Source organism: Loxodonta africana, chromosome 3 (genome assembly GCF_030014295.1).
Source record: "Loxodonta africana isolate mLoxAfr1 chromosome 3, mLoxAfr1.hap2, whole genome shotgun sequence".
Classification (NCBI taxonomy): domain Eukaryota; kingdom Metazoa; phylum Chordata; class Mammalia; order Proboscidea; family Elephantidae; genus Loxodonta; species Loxodonta africana.
Window position 1 is genome coordinate 200553706 of NC_087344.1, and position 14809 is coordinate 200568514.

Here is a 14809-nt window from a genome sequence, read left to right on the forward strand (position 1 = left end):
GTGTTGGCGAAGAATATTGAATATACCATGGACTGGCAAAAGAACAAACAAATCTGTCTTGGAAGAAGTGCGGCCAGAATGCGGCAAGGATGGTGAGACTGTGTCTTACATACTTTGGACATGTTGTCAGGAGGGATCAGTCCCTGGAGAAGGACATCATGCTTGGCAGAATACAGGGTCAGCGGAAAAGAGGAAGACCCTCAATGAGGTGGATTGACACAGTGGCTGTAGCAATGAGCTCAAGCATAACAAGGATTGTAAGGATGGCGCAGGACCGGGCACTGTTTCGTTCTGTTGTGCATAGGGTCGCTACAGGTCGGAGCTGAATCGAGGGCCCCTAACAACAACAACAACAACGGAGGGAGGGGAGAGCGGCGAGTTATTGCTTAAGGGATTTCTTTTTGGGGTGATGGAAACATTTTCTAAATAGTGATGTTTGTTGTACAACATGATGAATGTAATTAATGTCACTGAATTGCAAACTTAAAAATGGTGAAAATGCCAAAGTTTTTGTTATATGTACTTTGCCACAATAAAAAAAAAAATTTTTTTTAATGTAACCAGGCATCTTTAGAGTGTCTACATCACAGAAAGATAAACTAAGTCAATTTGGAGCAATAAGCCTGGACAAGGGGATGGAGTGTCCTAGACAGAGGGAGGAATAAACTTTTTGAGAATTCATTCCCTTATCCCTCCCCACCCCCCACCCCACTCCCCGCTATTTCTGCAACCCCTCAGAAAGACAGATTTTAAGACAGACTTCAGACCCAGCCGCCCTCCTCTCTGTTGTTTTTTTGCATAACTCCTATTTGCATTGATCCTAACGCTGGCCCTGGAGGATTCTTGGCCTGATGCCTTATTGTCCTCCGTTTGGAAATGAAGGACATATTCCGCATAAAAGACCCTAGTGGCACAAAACGAGAACAAATCTGTAGGATGCCAGCACACTTCAAGTCTTGAACCTAATGTCTTCAGATGCCTCCAGGACTTCCCTTTTTCTTCATAAAGTAACAGGAATTTTTAAGTGGTTTTAGAATTGCAGTGCAGAAAATGATGGGCTTCCTTCCGTTTGCACAAAGGGCCTGAGGCCTCTTCCAGGCAGCAGTGAGTGCAGTGAATAGATAGATATTCTCTTTCCTGATCTCAAGAAGCTCCTGATTGCAGAAGTGTGTCTCCTTTTATTACTGTCATCGTTGGTGTGGGAAGGTTAGCAGGGAGAGAGTTTTGTAGGTTTGTGCACAGAAGCTGAGGATCTTATGCCAAGACTCCAGGATGATGGGGGTGGCTGGGACTCATCCCTGCTTTACCACCACGTTATCTGTACGCATTCCAAACCTGATACATACAGAAATTGTAGTCACTGTTGGGATGCTCTTGTTAGCACTCTGCTGAATTTTCCACTTTCACTTCACTTTATGGCGTGTCTCTTTGAAGTCAAAATTAAGAAGGGTTATCTTCCTACCTTGATGGACCCTGACAGAATGAGAGAAAAATGTGGAACAGAACCTCAAATTACTGAAAAGAAAAAAAAAAACAAAAACCCAGATCTACTAGACTGGTAGAGACTGGAGGATTTGCCACGACTATTGCCTTGAGATACTCTTCAGATTTTGAACTGAAACTAATCACTGAGATCACCTTGTAGCTAAATAAAAAATTGGCTCAAAAAATAATGACTGTCACCCATAAGTCCTGTTCTTCTTTAAAAAATCACCTATATGAGACCAAACAGTCAAAAATTACTTTAAAGCAAAGATGAGACTATAAGAGGGTAGGGAAACTAGATTAATCGGAACAAAACAAGCAGAATGAAAACAATGCGAATGTTCATGCATTGTGATGAATGTAACCAGTGTCACCAAATAACTTGTGTAGAAATTATTGAATGGGAACCGAAATTGCTGTGTAAACCTTCATGGAAAACACAATAAAATATTATTTAAAAAAAAGAGGGTTGTCATCTGTCATTAAAACCCAGCTTCCCCCGTCTGATATACTCAGATCCTGAATACATGGCCAAGAGAGATAGATTTTGCCAAAAACTGGGCAAACATTCTGAGAAATTGCATAAGCTATCTGCATATAAAAAAAAAAAAACCCAAAAAGTTATCTGCATAGGCTAGATATTATCAAAACACCTATCTAATAGGGACTTTACCTAAGATAGCTAGATATCAAAAATATCTTAAATAAAGATATTCAAGATATCAAAATAAGATATTCTTGATGCCCATAAAAGTTTAATATTTTTATAATAAAGTCCGCCATTTTAATCATTTAAGCGTAGAATTCAGTGACATTAACTACATTCCACCTGTTATACAGCAGTTACCACTATCTAATTCCAAAAATTTTCCATCACACCAAACAGAAACTCAACATCCCTAAAGCAATAACTCCCCACTGTCCCTTCCCCTCAGCCCCCAGTGACCACTAATAAACTTTGATCTCCATGCATTTGCCTATTCTAGATATTTGATATAAGTGGGATCATACACTATATGTCGTTTTGTATCTTATTTCATGCAGCTTAATGTATTCAAGTTTCAACCATGTATCAGAACTTTATTTTTCTTTATGCTGAATAATATTGCATCATATACGTACCACATTTTGTTTATCCATCCTTCTGCTGATGGACACTTCGGTTGTTTCCACCTTTTGGCTATTGTGAATAATGTTGCAATAATTATTGGTATACAAGTATCTGTTTGAGTCTCTGCTTTCAGTTACTTTACATATACACCTAGGAATGGAATTGCTGGATCATACCCTGGTGGCGTAGTGGCTAAGTGCTACTGGTGCTAACCAAAGGGTCGGCAGTTCAAATCCACCAGTCGCTCCTTGAAAACTCTATGGGGCAGTTGTACTCTGTCCTATAGGGTCGCTATGAGTCTGAATTGACTCGATAGCACTGGGTTTGATTTTGGTTTGCTATACTAATTCTATGTTTAAACTTTTGAGGAACCTTCAAACTATTTTCCACAGCAGATGCACCATTTTGTGTTCCCAACAGCAATGAATGACAGTTCCAATTTCCCCACATCTTTGTCAACACTTGTTATTTTTCATCTTTCTAATAATAGCTATCCTAGCAGGGGCGAAGTATTATCTTAGTGTGGTTTTAACTAGAATTTTCCTAATAACTATTAAGAGCCCCTGGGTGGCACAAACAGTTGACACTTGGGTATCAACTGAGACTGACGGTTTGAATCCACCCAGAGGTGCCATGGAAAAAAGGCCTGGTGACCTACTTCCAAAAGATTACAGTCATTGAAAACTCTATGAGACACATTTCTGTTCTGACACACATGGGGTCACCATGAGTTGGAATCAATTCAATGACAACAAGTTTTTTTCTTGATTTGTTTTGTTTTTAAAGGCTATTAACATTGATAGTAGTCATAAACATGATATTACTCAGGTACCAGCCATTCAGTTCTGCTGCAGGAGTACATCCGGTATGGTCAGATTCTTACTGGGAATTTCTCAAGCAGGAAGAATAGAAGAAAAATTCAAGCCTCGAGGTGCAATAGTTAAGGATTCTACGGGCAAAATATTGAGCAATGCAGGAAGCATCAAAAGAAGATGAAAGGAATACACAGAATCACTGTACCAAAAAGGATTGGTCTACTTTCATTCATTTCAGGAGGCACTATAAAATCAAGAACCGATGGTACTGAAGGAAGAAGTCCAAGCTGCACTGAAGACACTGGCAAAAAACAAGGCTCCAGGAATTGACAGAATAGCAATTGAGAGGTTTCAACAAATGGATACAGTCCTGGAAGTGCTCACTCGCCTATGTCAAGAAATTTGAAAGACAGCTTCCTGGCCAGCCGACTGGAAGAGATCCATATCTGTGCCCATTCCAAAGAAAAGTGATCCAACAGAATGTGGAAATTATCAAACAATATCATCAATATCACACATAAGCAAAATGTTGCTGAAGATCTTTTAAAAGTGGTTGCAGCAGTACCTCAACAGGGACTGCCAGAAGCTCAAGCCAGATTCAGAACAGAACATGGAATGAGGGGTATCAGGGCAGATGTCAGATGGACCTTGACTGAAAGCAGAGAATACCAGCAAGATGTTTACAGGTGTTTGATTGACCACACAAAGGCATTTGACTGTGTAGGTCATAGCAAATTATGGATAACACTGGGAAGAATGGGAATTCCAGAACACTTAACTGTGCTCATGCAGAACTTGTACATAAACCAAGAAGCAGTCATTCGAACAGAACAAGGGGATCCTGCATGGTTTAAAGTCAGGAAAGATGTGTGTCATGGTTGTATCCTCTCACTATACTTATCCAATCTGTATGCTGAGCAAATAATCAGAGAAATCTGGAGTATACGGAGAAGAACTTGGCATCAGGATTGGAGGAAGACTAACAATCTGTGATATGCAGATGACACAACTTTGCTTGTTGAAAGTGAAGAGGACTTGAAGCACTTATTGATGAAGATCAAAGAATACAGTCTTCAGGATGGATTGCACCTCAACATAAAAATAAATAAATATCCTGACAACTGGGCAAATATGCAACATCAAAATACATGGAGAAAATATTGAAGTTGTCAAGGATTTCATTTTACTTGAACCCACAATAATTGCACATGAAAGCAGCAGTCAAGAAATCAAAGAACATATCACATTGGGCAAATCTGCTGCAACGGACCTCTTGAGAGCGTTCAAAAGCAAAGATGTCACTTTGAGGAATAAAGTGCACCTGACGCAATCCATGATTGTTTTCGATTGCCTCACGTGCATGGAAAAGCTGGACAGTGAATGATGAAGACTGAAGAAGAATTGATGCCTTTGAATTATGGCATTGGCAAAGAATGTTGGATATACCATGGACTGCCAGAAGAATGAAAAAATCTGTCTTGAAAGAAGTACAGCCAGAATACTCCTCAGAAGTAAGGATGGCAAGACTACGTTTCACATACTTTGGACATATTATCAGAGGGACTATTCCCTGGAGAAGGGCATAATGCTTGGATAAGTAGAGGATCAGAAAAAAAAGAGGAAGACCATCAATGAGATGGATGGACACAGTGGTTGCAATGATGGACCCAAAAATAGCAAAGATTGTGAGGATGGCACAAGACCGGGCAGTGTTTCCTTGTATTGTACATAAGGTCACCATGAGTCAGAACTAACTGGATGGCACCTAACAACAACAATATTAACACTGAACATCTTTTCATGTACTTATTGGCCATTTCTACATCTTCTTGAGAGAAAATTCCTTTGTCCATATTTTTAGTTGGGTTGTTTGTTTTGTTGTTGTTGAGTTGTAAGAGTTCTTTATATGTGCAGAATATTAAGACGTTATCAGATATATGGTTCTCAAATATTTTCTACCATTTTTGTAGGTTGTCTCCTCATTTTCTTGAAAAAATTCTTTGGTGCACAAAAGTTTTTGTGATGAAATTCAGTTTATCTTATTTCTTATTTTGTTGCTCATGTTTTTGGTGTCATGTGTAAGAATCCATTGTCAAAAACAAGTTCTTGAAGCTTTATCCCTATGTTTTCTTCTATGATTTTTATGGTTTTATTCCTTATACTTAGATCAGTGTCCCATTTTGAACAAATATTCATATACGATTTAAGATAAGGGTTGTCCCAGCACCATTTGTTGAGAAAGCTATACTTTCCCTATTGAATGGGCTTGGCACCCTAATCAAAAATCAATTGGCCATAGACATTGCTATGAGTTGCAATCAACTTAATGGCACACAACAACAACAGGTCTCTAATTTATTTCAGCAGTATTTTATAATATTTCAGGGTACGTATCTTTCACTTCAAGAATAGAATATTTTTTATTATAAGTAGAAGTATTATCTGAATGATATCACTGCAGGAAATAACCTCATGAGTCTAGAATATACATAATTTTAAAAACACAAATATATGGAAAAGTTGGCACAAACTGTCTATTTTGTGGTTTTGCTGAGAATCAAATCAGTTTAAGAAATGTTTAGGGAGCATCCGCCATGGGCCAGAATGGGCACCATTTCCTGTTACCTTTAACACAGGAAAAGGGAAAGACAGGGTGGATGGAAATTTTATGGAGCATCTATTTTGTGTCACCATGTTAGGTTCTTTAAACATTTTAATTCATGTAACCATTGAAATAAACCTAGGTGATCAATTTTAATTTTCCCTATTTTATTTTTATTATTATACTTTATATGAAGGATTACAAAACTAACTAGCTTCTAATTAAATTGTACACATATTGTTTTGTGACATTCTTTACCAACCCCAAGACATGTCAACCGTCTCCCTTCCTGACCTTGGGTTCCTTATTAACAGCTTTCCTGTCCCTTACTGGCTTCTAGTCCTTGCCCTTGGGCTGGTGTGCCCCTTTAGTCTGGTTTTGTTTTATTGGCCTGTCTCTTCTTTGGCTGAAGGGTGAACTTCAGGAATGACTTCATTACTTAGCTAAAAGGGTGCACAGGGGCCATACTCTCAGTCTCTTCTCTGTCAGGCCGGTAAGTATGTGAGTTAAAATTTTGTTCTACATTTTTCTCCAGCTCTGTCTGGGACCCTCTATTGTGATCCCTGTCAGAGCAGTCAGTGGTGTTAGCTGGGCACCATCTACTTGTACTGGACTCAGTCTGGTAGAGGCTGTGGTAATTGTGGTCCATTAGTCCTTTGGACTAATCTTTCCCCTTGTCTTTGGTTTTCTTCATTCTCCCTTGCCCCAGAGGGGTTGAGACCAGTGTAGTGTCTTAGATGGTAGCTCACAAGCTTTAAAGACCCTGGAAGCTAGTTACCAAAGTACAATGTAGAACATTTTCTTTATAAACTATGTTATGCCCATTAAGCTAGATGTTCACCAAAACGATGGTTCCCACAGCCCTCGGCCCAGTAATTCCGTCTCTCAGGGAGTTTGGATGTGTCTATGGAGCTCCCATGACCTTGTCTTGTACAAGTTGTGCTGGCTTCCGCAGTATTGTGTACTGTCTTACCCTTCACCAAAGTTACCACTTATCTATTGTCTATTTAGTGTTTTTCCATCCCTACTCCTCCCCTCCCTCATAACCAACAAAGATTGTTTCTTTTTGTGTGTAAAACTTTTCATAAGTTTTTACACTAGTGGTCTCATACAATATTTGTCCTTTCGTGATTGACTTATTTTACTCAGCATAAGGCCCTCCTAATTCATCCATGTTGTGAGATATTTTTCAGATTCATCATTGTTCTCTCTCATTACATGGTACCCCATTGTGTGTATGTACCATAGTTTGTTTATCCATTCATTTGTTGATGGATATCTAGGTTGTTTCCATCTTCTTGCTATTGTGAACAATGCTGCAATGAACATGAGTGTCCACGTGTCTATTCGTGTGATGACTCTTATTTTTCTAGGATATAGTCCCAGAAGTGGTATTGCTGGATTATATGGTATTTCTATTTCTACTTCTCTAAGGAAACGCCATAACATTTTTCAAAATGGTTGTACCATTTTGCATTCCCACAGGCAGTACATAACAGTTCGAATCTCCCTGCAGCTTCTCTAACATTTGTTATCTTCTGTTTTTTTTTTTTTTATTTGTGCCAATAATGCCAGGGTGAGATGGTATCTCATGGTGGTTTTGATTTGTCTTTCTCTAATGGCTAGTGATCTCCAGCATTTCCTCATGTGTCTGTTAGCCTCTTGAATGTCTTCTTTGGTGAAGTGTCTGTTTATTTCCTTTGCTCAATTTTTAATGGGATTATTTGCCTTTTTGTCATAGAGGTGTTGAATTTTCCTGCAGATTATGGAGATTAGAATTTTGTAGGATTTGTCATAGCCAAAATTTCTTTCCCAATCTCTACGTTCCCTTTTTACTCTTTTGGTTGTCTTTTGATGAGCATAAGTATTTAATTTTTAGAAGATTGCAGTTAGCTAGCTTATCTTCTGGAATTGTTGTTAGTTATGGTTTGTATCTTGTTAATGCCATGTATTAGGGCCTCTAGAGTTGATCCTATTTTTTTTTTTCTATGATCTTTATAGTTTCAGGTTTTATATTTAGGTCTTTGATCCGTTTTGAATTAGTTTTTGTGTATGGTGTGAGGTATGGGGCCTGCTTCATTTCTTTGCAGACAGACATCCAGTTTTGTCAGTACCATTTGTTAAAAAGATTGACTTTTCCCCATCTTATGGACTTTGGGAACTTGTCAAAGATCAGGTGACCATAGGTGGATGGATTTACATCTGGGTTCTCAATTCTGTTCTGTTGGTCGATGTATCTGCCATTGTACAAGTACCATGCTGTTTTGACTACCATAGCTGTGTAGTACATTCTGAGGTCAGGTAGTGTGAGTCTTCCTACTTTATTTTTCTTCTCCAATAGTGCTTTACTTGTCCAGGGTCTCTTCCCTTTCCATATAAATTTAATGATCTGTTTTTCCATCTCTTTAAAGAATGTTGTTGGTATTTGGATCGGTATTGCATTGCATTTGTAAACTGTTTTGGGTAGAATTGTCATTGTCACAATGTTGAGTCTACCTATCCATGAGCATGATGTTTTTCCATTTATGTAGATTTCTTTTAGTTTCCTGCAGTAGTGTTTTGTAGTTGTCTTTATATAGGTCTATTACACCCTGGTTAGGTTTATTCTTAAGTATTTTTTTAGGGGCTATTATAAATGGTCAACTGTACTTTGAGGAGGCAGTTCTTCTCCAGTCATGTTTTGAGTGTCTTCCAAGCTGGGGGGCTCATCTTCCAGCACTATATCAGACAATGTCCCACTGCTATTTGTAAGGTTTTCACTGGCTAATGCTTTTCAGAAGTAGACTGATGGGTCCTTCTTCCTATCAGACAGAACAAGGCCAGGAGCCGACTGTGGAACAGACCATCAATTGCTCATATGCAAGTTCAAGCTGAAACTCAAGAAAATCAGAGCAAGTCCATGAGAGCCAAAATATGACCTTGAGTATATCCCACCTGAATTTAGAGACCATCTGAAGAATGGATTTGATGCATTGAACACTAGTGACCAAAGACCAGAGGAGCTGTGGAATGACATCAAGGACATCATCCATGAAGAAAGCAAGAGGTCATTGAAAAGGCAGGAAAGAAAGAAAAGACCAAGATGGATGTCAGAGGAGACTGAAATTAGCTATCAAACATCGAGCAGCTAAAGCAAAAGAAAGAATTGACGAAGTAAAAAAACTGAACAGTATTCTTCAAAGGGCGGCTTGAGAAGACAAAGTATTATAATGACATGAGCAAAGATCTGGAGATAGAAAACCAAAAGGGAAGAACACACTTGGCGTTTCTCAAGCTGAAAAAACTGAAGAAAACATTGAAGCCTCAAGTTGCCGTAGTGAAGGATTCTATGGGGAAAATATTAAATGATGCAGGAAGCATGAAAAGAAGATGGAAGGAATTCACAGAGTCATTATACCAAAAAGAGTTAGTCGTTCAACCATTTCAAGAGGTAACATACGATCAGGAACCAAATTGGTACTGAAGGAAGAATTCCAAGCTGCTCTGAAGGCACTGGCGAAAAACAAGGCTCCAAGAATTGATGGAATATCAATTGAGATGTTTCAACAAACAGATGCAGCACTGGAGGTGCTCACTTGTCTATGCCAAGAAATATGGAAGACAGCTTCCTGGCCAACTGACTGGAAGAAATCCATATTTATGCCTATACCCAAGAAAGGTGATCCAACCAAATGCGGAAATTATAGAACAATATCATTAATATCACACGCGAGCAAAATTTTCCTGAAGATCATTCAAAAATGGCTGCAGCAGCATATCAACAGGGAACTGCCAGAAATTCAGGCCAGTTTCAGAAAAGGAAGTGGAACCAGGGATATCATTGCTGATATCAGATGGATCCTGGGTGAAAGCAGAGAATACCAGAAGGATGTTTACCTGTGTTTTATTGACTATGCAAAGGCATTCGACTGTGTGGATCATAACAAATTATGGATAACATTGTGAACAATGGGAATTCCAGAACACCTAATTGTGCTCATGAGGAACCTTTACATAGATCAAGAGGCAATTGTTCAGACAGAACAAGGGGATACTGATTGGTTTAAAGTCAGAAAAGATATGTGTCAGGGTTGTATTCTTTCACCATACGTATTCAATCTGTATGCTGAGCAAATAATGCAAGAATCTGGACTATATGAAGAACAGGGCATCAGGATTGGAGGAAGACTCATTAACAACCTGCATTATGCAGATAACACAGTCTTGCTTACTGAAAGTGAAGAGGACTTGAAGCGCTTACTAATGAAGATCAAAGACCACAGCCCTCAGTATAGATTGCACATCAGCATGAAACAAAAATCCTCACAACTAGACCAATGAGCAACATCACGATAAGCGGAGAAAAGATTGAAGTTGTCAAGGATTTCATTTTACTTGGATCCACAATCAACAACCATGGAAGCAGCAGTCAAGAAATCAAGACACATTGCATTGCGTAAATCTGCTGCAAAGGACTGCTTTGAAGTGTTGAAGAGCAAAGATGTCACCTTGAAGACTAAGGTGCACCTGACCCAAGCCATGCTATTTTCAATCACATCATATGCATGTGAAAGCTGGACAATGAATAAGGAAGACCAAAGAAGAGTTGACGCCTTTGAATTGTGGTGTTGGCGAAGAATATTGAATATACCATGGACTGCCAAAAGAACAAACAAATCTGTCTCGGAAGAAGTACAACCAGAATGCTCCTTAGAAGCAAGGATGGCGAGACTGTGTCTTACATACTTTGGACATGTTGTCAGGAGGGATCAGTCCCTGAAGAAGGACAACATGCCTGGCAGACTACAGGGTCAGTGGAAAAGAGGAAGACCCTCAATGAGGCGGGTTGACACAGTGGCTGCAACAATGAGCTCAAGCATAATAACAATTGTAAGGATGGCACAGGACTGGGCAGAGTTTCGTTCTGTTGTGCATAGGGTCTCTATGAGTCAGAGCCAACTCAATGGTACCTAACAATAACAATTATAAGTGGTACTGTTTTCCCAATTTCCTTTTTGTCATTCTCTTTATTGGTGTATAGGAATCCAACTGATTTTTGTATGTTTATCTTTTATCCTGCTCTGTGATGAATCATTCTATTAGTTCCGGTAGTTTTCTCGTGATGTCTTTTAGGTTTTCTGTGTATAGTATCATATCATCTGCAAATAGGGACAGTTTTACTTCTTCATTGCCAGTTAGGATGCCCTTTATTTCTTTTTCTTGCCTTATTGCTCTAGCTAGGACTTTCAACACAGTGTTAAACAGGAGTAGTGATAAAGGGTATCCTTGTCTTGTTCCTGTTCTCAAGGGGAATGTTTTCAGCCTCTCTCCATTAAGGATGATGTTGGCTGTTGGTTTTGTATAGATGCCCTTTATTGTGTTAAGGAATTTCTCTTCTATACCTATTTGCTAAGAGTTTTATCAGGAATGGGTTTTGCACTTTGTTGAATGTCTTCTCTGCATCTATTGAGATGATCATGTGACTCTTTTATTTGTGTGGTGGATTACGCTGACTGATTTTCTAATGTTGAACCATCCTTGCATACATATTATGAATCCCACTTGGTTGTAGTGTATTATTTTTTCCATATGGTGCTAAATTCTATTTTGTTGAGAATTTTTGTATCTATAATCATGACAGATATTGGTCTGTAATTTCTTTTTCTGTGGTGTCTCTGTCTGGTTTTAGAATCAGGGTTATTCTGGCTTCATACAAAGATTTTGGAAATATCCCTTCCTTTTCTATGTTCGGAAATAGTTTGAGTAATACTGGCATAAGCTCTTCTCTGAATGTTTGTAGAACTCTCCAGTGAAGCCATCTGGGCCAGGGCTTTTTTTTTTTGGTTGTTGTTAAGAATTTTTTTTTATTATTACCTTTTTAATCTCTTCTCCTGTCATGGGTCTGTTCAGATTTTCAACATCAGTTTGTGTTAGTTTGGGTAGGTAGTGTGTTTCTAGAAATTTGCCTATTTTCTCTAGGTTTTCAAATCTGTCGGAGTATAGTTTTTCATAGTACTCTCTTGTGAGCCTTTCTATTTCAGTTGGGTCTGTTGTAATGTCCTCCATTTCATTTTTTATTTGGGTTATTTGAATCCTCTCCTGTTTTTCTTTTTTCAGTTTGGCGAGTGGTTTGTTGATTTTGTCGATCCTTTCAAAGAACCAACATTTGGTTTTGTTGATTCTTTCTATTGTTTTTCTATTCTCTAGTTCATTTATTTCTGCTCTGATCTTTACTCTCTTTCTTCTTGTGGCTGTGGGCTTCTTTTGCTGTTCTCTATTTGTTCAAGTTGTGGAGCTAATGTTTTGATTTTGTCTCTTTTTTCTTCTTTGATGTGTGCGTCTATTGCTATAAAATGACCTCTCAGCACTGCCTTTGCTGTATCCCAAAGGTTTTGGTATGATGCGTTCTCATTCTCATTTGATTCCAGGAATTTTTTTGATTCCATCTATTACCCGGTGGTTTTTAAGCAAGGTATTATTCAGTTTCCGTGTAATTGATTTTTTTTTTTCCTTGCTCTTCCTGTCGTTAACTTCTACGTTAATGCCATTGTGATCAGACACTTTTTATTATCTCAGTGTTTTGGATTTTGTTAAGGGTTGCTTTGTGGCCCAAGATGTGGTCTATTCTGGACAATGTTCTATGTGCATTAGAAAAGAATGTGTACTTTGCAGCTGTTGGATGGAGTGTTCTATATATCTATGAGATCAAGTTGGCTGACTGTGGCCTTCTCTATCTTTGTTGAGTTTCTTTCTAAATGTTCTGTCCTTTACTGAAACTGGTGTGTTGAAGTCTCCTACTATTGGTGTGGAATTGTCTATTTCTCTTTTCAGTGCTGTTAGATTCTGTTTTATGTATTTTGGGGCCTTGTCATTGGGTGTGTCATTATTTATTATGGTTCTCTACATGATGGGTCATTCGTTTAATCATTACATAATGCCCTTCTTTGAGTTGACTCGACTGCACGAGGTTAGGTTTTTTGTCTTTTATGGTGGATTTTGTTTTAAAGTCTATTTTATCTGAGATTAGAATTGCCACTCCTGCTCTTTTTTGGTAGCTGTTTGCTTGATATATTTTTTCCATCCTTTGATTTTTAATAAATTTGCTTCCTTGTTTCTAAGGTGTGTCTCTTGTAGACAGCATATTTATGGATCCTATTTTTTTAATCCATTCTGTCACTCTCTTTCTCTTTATGGGTACATTTAGGCCATTTATATTCGGTGTAATTATTGATAGGTGTGAGTTTGTTGCAGTCATTTCGTAGTGCTTTTTTTTTTTCTGTGGTGCTGGCATTTTCTTTGTTCCTTGTATTCTCCTGTGAATTCCTTTTGCTTTTAGATTTTTTCTTTTGTTTCGTAAATTCTGTCTTTACCGAGACTGTATGTTTTTCTTCTTTATTTTAATGAGTAGGTTTGTTAACTTTCTTTGTGCTTACCTTGAAATTTACCCTTATCTTCCTAAGTCTGAACCAGTCTTTCATTATTTGATATCACTTTGACTTCCTCTCCATTAGAAAGTTCTATACGTACACAATTTATTCCCTCTTTTATTGTTCTGATGTTGTTGTCATTTATAGGCTAATCTCTCTGGCTTCCTGTTGTAAACCTATTAGTTTTGATTAATCATTGAGAGCTTATTTCCTAGGCTGGTATCTGGCTGGTGAGATCTTGCATCCTAGACCCAGGCTGTGGTCTGATGTTGTTTTTTCTCAAACTAAAGGACTCCTTTTAATAATTCTTATAAGTTTGGTTTGGTTTTTACATATTCTTTTAATTTATGTTTGCCTGGAAATGTCCTAATTTCACCATCATATATGAACGAGAGTTTTTCAGGGTATGTTATTCTTCGCTAGCAATTTTTTTCTTTCAAGGTTTAATATATGTCATCCCATTGCCTTCTTGCCTGCATGGTTTCTGCCAAGTAATCACAGCTTAGTCTTATTGATTCCCCTCTGTATGTGACTTTTCATTTTTCCCAAACTGCTCTCAGGATTCTTTGTCTTTGGTTTTAGGGAGTGTGATTATGATATGCCTTGGTGATTTTCTTTTGGGGTCTACCCTATATAGGGTTCATTGAGCTTCTTAGCTGCTCACTTTTTCATTTTTCATATTAGGGAAGTTTTCTGCCAGCAATTCTTCAGTGATCCTCTCTGTGTTTTCCATTTTCTCTCTCTGTCCTGAAACTCCAATCACTTGCAAATTTTGCTTTTGATTGTATCCCACATAATTCTCAGGGTTTCTTTATTTTTCTTCATTCTTTTTTCCTGATTTTTCCTCAAAAAAAAAAAAAAAAATGGTACCCAAGTATTTTTTCTTCAGTTTCACTGATCTTGTCTTCCATTGTTTCAAACCTGCTCCTCAGACCTTCTATGACACTATTCATTTCTGAAATCTAGTTTTTTTATCTTTTGGATTTCTAATTGCATTTTTGTATGATTTCTAGTTGTGAATTTATTTTCACATCTCATTCCTGTATTATTTTCCTGAATTTTTCCCTTGTTTTGCCTGTCTTTTCCATGATTTTGTCTGCCTTTTCCATGATTTTGTCTATTTTTTCCTTATTTTTGCCTGCTTTTTGCTTCAACTCTTGAATAGGTCTGAATATTGGAGATTTGACGTTCTTATCAGGTAGCTCCAGTGCCTTTCTTCTACTGGAAAGTCATCTGGTGTTCTATTTTGGACACCTACTAGAACCGTGCTGTCCTGTTTTTTGCTATTGTTGTTGTTGTTATGTTTTGATATTGTCTGCTGTCTCTGGGGCATTCAGGAATTATTTTTTTCTTTTTTTGATTGTAGATTTGTTTGTTTCATCCTGCTTTT